Below are 5,708 nucleotides of genomic sequence, written 5' to 3'. Positions count from 1 at the left end.
GCATCCGCTCCGCGAATGTCATCTTGTTCGAGCAGCGGTACAAAACACAACTCTTCCTCGACAAGTCGTCTGGCAACGGGATGCCCGTCGAGACCTCGAGCACCGTTCGCCGCACCTTAAGGGGGAGCCCAGACTCCTGAAGTCTCATGTGGTCCTGGCTGCTGAGCAAATCCCACATCGGCCGAGAGTGGCGCTGAAGCGGAGCGATTCGGCGCCGGACGAACTCCCTCACCATCATAGGCGTAGTCACACCAAGGTCTTTGAGCCACCTCAACCTGAGCCAGACGGGGACAAGGCGTGGATCGGCGAGCCTTCGGTGGCACCAACCGGAGTTAGGAATGACGGGCCTAGACGGAGAGGAGAGCAGGGGGCTGAGCACTCCGGCATCAACAAACACCCACCGAAACTCGCTCGTGGATGGTGGAAGTTCGAAGTCGATCCAGTCACCAGCCGTCGCCGCCACGGCTTGAAAGGTCAGGCATCCGGAGCTCTGCCGAGGATCACTCAGGTGCAACGAGAAGAAGTGGCGGAGAAGAGCCACAGAGGCAGCAATGCCTACCATGGCCTCGCAAATGAAGGCGAGGCAAGAAGGGTCACAGATTGGGGATCACGGTGCAGGATGTGGATCTGATAATGGAAAAGCACTGCGTTGAGGAAGGCGGAGAAAGGAGGGACCAAGCTAGCCCAAAGGGCATTGATGAAGAAGGGGACCTCAGTGGCCGCTCGGTCAATGCGAGCGCGAGATGCAGGCCAAACCACTGTCTTTCCCCACTCATTGAAGCTAGAGGTGAGCATGGGACGCACCTTGCCCATGGCCTCATCGTTGAGCACCAGCGATCGTCCAACTGCGGGCTCGACGGCCGGGAGCGCACTAGCCGAAGACAGAGGCTTCTTCCCCTTGTCCACTTGCGTCGGCGCCATGGCGATGGGGCGAGTGGAGCTAAGGTCAGATTGGAAAGAGGAGCAGAGTCCGGGAGGAAGCAGAGGAATTGGAGGAGAATGGTGCAAGCGATGGAAGAATAACCGTATAGACCGCGGTGGCCGTCTAGCCAGGCGGGTATCAAGGCAGCGTGGGGAAGCGGAGACGCCCACGTCCAATCAACCGCCACGCGTCGACCAAGGCCACAGGCTATTGGGGCCCGCGGCGCTCCGCACTTGACCTTTGGCTTCGCCTCGAAGCCAAGCTCGAGCGCGCCTTGGGCCCGGGGGCTACTGTCGGCGTTTTGGGAACGGGGGTCCTCAGACTTGCCTGCCTGCGGCCCACGGCGTGGGTTTGCTAGCAGGCCTGCACGACCCATCTTTACCAACAAGGCATTCAAGACCCTCGCGAGGCGGACGACACAAGACCTCCTCAGGAGCGGCCTCACCAGGCTGGCTCACGAGGGGCAGAGAGTTCAAGGTCGGCAAACCTCGCGAGGTTCTCGTGACGTGAGCCATGACGACCAAGGCCAGGCGGGCGCCAGCGCGTGCAGCATCCTTGTTTCCTCTTTGGTGCTAAGGGGGCAAGCGCAGGCACGGAGTACCAAGGCATCAAGCAAAAGTTTCCATATTGGTGCAATAAGACCAAGACCAGCAGGACGGCAAGACGGAGGTCACCGTGGAGCACAAGATGGCGTCACCACCAGAGCCTTTGGCAGGCGAAGACCATTTTTGTCAGGATAAGCTGTACTAGCTATCCCCTTTCAAATTGGCCGTTGTTGGCTCCCTTCCCGCTCAATATTTGGGGAAAGGATCAGGGCCTCTATAAATAGGACTAGCCACCACCATAGCTAAGGGAGAAAAAAAGGCAGCCAAAGGGTCAGATAGAGAGAGACCAGAACACACACAAATTCGCCAAGCACAAGAACACCTCAACCTCAGGAGGCTATTCTCCCCCCTGTACTGTTCATCCCCAACCCGGGAGGCAATCCACCACCACACTGAAGTAGGGTATTACACCACAACGGTGGCCCGAACCAGTATAAACCTTGTGTCCTTTGTGTTGCGAGTTCGTCAAGTTAGTTCGTAAGATCTTAGCTGAGTTAGGACGCGGATCGGTAGGGGGAGATCTTCACGCGCACCACAACGTTCGAACCTTAAGGGTTTTGTCGGAACCCGTGATCCGACACCTGCAAAACACATGGCAAGTGACATCTTTGGGTGTGGGAGAGGAGACAGGCGTGTGGCGAACTGATAAATGCCCACAACATCAGCCCCTGTACGTGAGTGAAAACTGACATGTGGGCGAACTGCTAAACGCCCACACACCTACCCCTCCGTGTGGTGAAACGGACGTGTGGGCGACCGTGAATGCCCACACATCAATCCAGTCCTACGCGGCACCACAAACATGTCAAGATTCGTGCACCCATAAACGGATGCGGATCCACGCGTGTGGACGAGATGCAAACGCCCACACGTGTGGGCGTTAGTATTTCCGATGGCTTATCGGTGGTGCCGATTCCGTCACTTTTAATTTCACTGACCATCGAAGCCCGATTCTTACCTTTTAAGAGACACGAAAGGCCCTCTGCTGCCAACAAGAAAAGATATGAAGAGATTCGATCTCCTTGATGAATTCCCCTTGTAGGAGAACAACAACTTTTTTTTGAGTGGTGGTAGGAGAGCAACAAACTTGTAGGAATAAAGTGGTGTCATTTTAGGCCCAAGAGTGAACTGGACTAGAGTTTTCGTGTTCCCAATCGGGCCCAACAACTTGTAGGATTAAAGTAGTGTTGCTGCGAGGCCACGAGAGGTCAAAGACGGAGCGGCGGACTCTCCTGCAATACATACTCCGCCGCCGCCGCCGCTGCGATGCTTCTCTTCCACAAGCAACTGTTCTCGCTCCGTCTCCCAGCTTCACCCGTGATCTTCTCTCTCCGTCGGGCCCTCTTATCCACCTCGGCGGCCACCGACGCCCCGCCGGCCCCATTCGCCGTCGACAACTACCTCGTCACCACCTGCGGCCTCACACCGGAGCAAGCCCTCAAGGCCGCCAAGCACGTCTCCCACTGTAAGTCCACCTCCAACGCCGACTCCATCCTCGCCTACCTCGCCGGCCCCACCTTCCGCTTCTCCAAGGCCGACATCGCCCACGTCGTCGCCCGCGACCCGCGGATCCTCAACTGCAGCGTCGACAACACCCTCAAGGCCCGCGTCGCCACCTTTCGCGGCTATGGCCTCTCCGAGGACCACGTCCGGTCCTTCCTCCGCATGGCCCCTGGCGTCTTCCGCTCCATCAGCATCCAGGAGAAGCTCGGGTTCTGGTTGCACTTCCTGGGTTCGCCGGAGAAGTTCATCCGCATCCTCAAGCGCAACTACTACCTCCTCACGTCGGACCTCGAGCGTGTGGTCAAGCCCAACATCGCGGTGCTACTGGAGAGTGGGGTAAGTGCCGACGATATTGCCAAGATGTGCGTGCCAAACTCGAGATTGCTCACCAGCAGCCCCAAGACCGTGATGTCCATCCTGGAGCGTGCAGATAAGCTCGGCGTGCCTCGCGGTTCGCTTATGTTCAAGCAGGCAGTGACCACGACGACGGGCCTTGGGGCCGAGACGATGGCAGCCAAGCTCAAGCTCTTCGAGGAGATTCTTGGGTGGTCTGAGGCTGAGGTGACCAACGTGGTGAGGATAAACCCAACGCTGCTGAGGATCTCTGGGGAGAAGCTTCGCCGTGCTAAGGAGTTCCTGACCAAGGTGGTCGGTGTTGACACTAGGTACATCCTTACCAGGCCCTCAATCCTGATGTACAGCCTGAAGTGCCGACTGGTTCCTCGGCATTATGTGATGAAGGCGCTCCAGGAGAAAGGATTGATTCAGAAAGATCAGAGCTTCTACACGATGATCACGCCTAGTGAGAAGACGTTTCAGCGCAGGCATATAGATGCTCATAGGCATGTTCTTCCAGGCCTTGCTGAAGCCTACGCAGCTGCTTGCCAAGGGAAACTGCCAACTGATGTTGCGGTATGAAGGATCCTGCTGTAGGTTCACATGTTTTGAATCTTCACTAACCATCTAAATGGCAGCAATGTTTCATTCTTATTACCGCATTCGGATACTCCTGATGTGTACTCTGCAACTCGCTCTGCTAGCACCTGAATTCTGAAGATACTCCGCAATGTTTCATCATGGTTTAAGTGCATCATACATCGGTTACTAGAGTTGTGAGAAAGATTGTTGGCTCGTTGATTTTATTACTTGAACATGAAAAACTCAATGTTACAGGTTTATATATTCACCTAATCACCATTGCAGTTTTGCAGTCACTGCATGGGTGAGGGTGCGCTGTCCATCATACATAAATCTCAACCTTTTCCATTGTCGGCCTTTTGCTTCTGTGAACCAGGAATTTGTCTCTTAGGATTTTCTTCAGCTAGATCAGTTAGAATTTAATAAATGTAATCATTTTATGAGTACTGCATTACCTGCTACAGTAAATTGAGATGGAACAGATCATCCACCAAGTTCGGTTTGACAACCAATGTGAGTGCTGAATTTGATGCGTTTTGTTCATTATGGTTGCTATGTTTTTGAGTTTTGACTTGTACTAAATCTTTGGGCTTATTTGAAACTCGGCTGCCTGAGAATTGACACTCTGACTATGTCGATGCTGATGGTGTGAGCTGAAGCTCCTCATAGGCCATAGCTGGTATGGTAAGTCGATAAGTTTCGCTGATCTGTTTACACATTTGAGATTGTTGCTTTGGAGTAGTCTGTCTTGGGAGAGTTTTCGCTGTAGTCCGCGTCGGCCAGCATGGTCAAGATGCTCCAGGAGGAAGGACTGATCCGCAAAGATCTGAGCTCCTGCACTGTGGGCTTGGTGGCCGGGGTTGATGGCAAATTGTGTTGATGCTATTATATAACCACAACACAAGGGATGTTCTTCAGGGCGTGTGTACGGCTGCCTGGTGTGAAGGACGGGGATTCATGTTCTGTAATATCGCAGTGTTCTGAGTTTTTACTGATTTACAACTGTAATGGCATTTCACCCCGAATTCAGATACTCCCATGGCTTACCCTGAAACTCGCTTTGCCCGCATCCTGAATCCTGATTATTGCAATCGTCTCTAGTCAGTGCACTTTTGAGTATAACCTTTCAGGGCATATCCAACGCGGTGCCGCAAAACAGACTCCCTATCCGTCCGCGGATGAATGTATGACTTTTTTTTCCAGCTAGGAGAACAATTGTGTTCAAAAAAGCTAGAACAATTACTAGACCAATAAGGTTGAGTGAATGATGCATGACCTGTTGACGTATGTTGAGATGAACTAGATCATTGACTGAAACTAAACAAGGGCGGAATTTGGTACATTATGTTGATTGTTGTTCTGGTTCGACTAAAATTGTTTGGGCTGGTACTGAGAGCATTATTTTGCCCCCCATGCTCTATGATCCTGGAATAAAAAAAATCAAAAAGATATTTACAAGTTAAAAAATATTCTGTTTTTTCTATGTATCTGTAAAATGCTACTCCCTCCGTCCTGAAATACTTGTCGGGGAAATGGATAAAATTGGATGTATCTATAACTAAAATACGTCTAGGTTCATCCATTTCTCCGACAAGTATTTCGGGACAGAGGGAGTATTAAATAATATATGTTGATTTGTGGACTAAAATTTTTTTGTGGCCTAACAACAACAAAAGGTAAGTCCATTTTGGTCCATGTATTTGGTTTTTTATACACCACATATGAAAATATATATTGATGGAAATTCATACACATGTGCC

At 52.1% G+C, this 5,708-nt stretch overlaps 1 pseudogene; it reads left to right on the top strand.

Annotated features, from left to right (window-relative positions):
- The first annotated feature begins 2,779 nt into the window (after window positions 1-2,779).
- On the top strand, window positions 2,780-4,542 carry LOC119317839 (annotated as a pseudogene).
- Window positions 4,543-5,708: the final 1,166 nt, after the last annotated feature.

Source organism: Triticum dicoccoides, chromosome 6A (assembly GCF_002162155.2).
Source record: "Triticum dicoccoides isolate Atlit2015 ecotype Zavitan chromosome 6A, WEW_v2.0, whole genome shotgun sequence".
In the NCBI taxonomy this organism is placed as follows: Eukaryota; Viridiplantae; Streptophyta; class Magnoliopsida; order Poales; family Poaceae; genus Triticum; species Triticum dicoccoides.
This window is presented reverse-complemented; position numbering and strand designations above follow the sequence as displayed.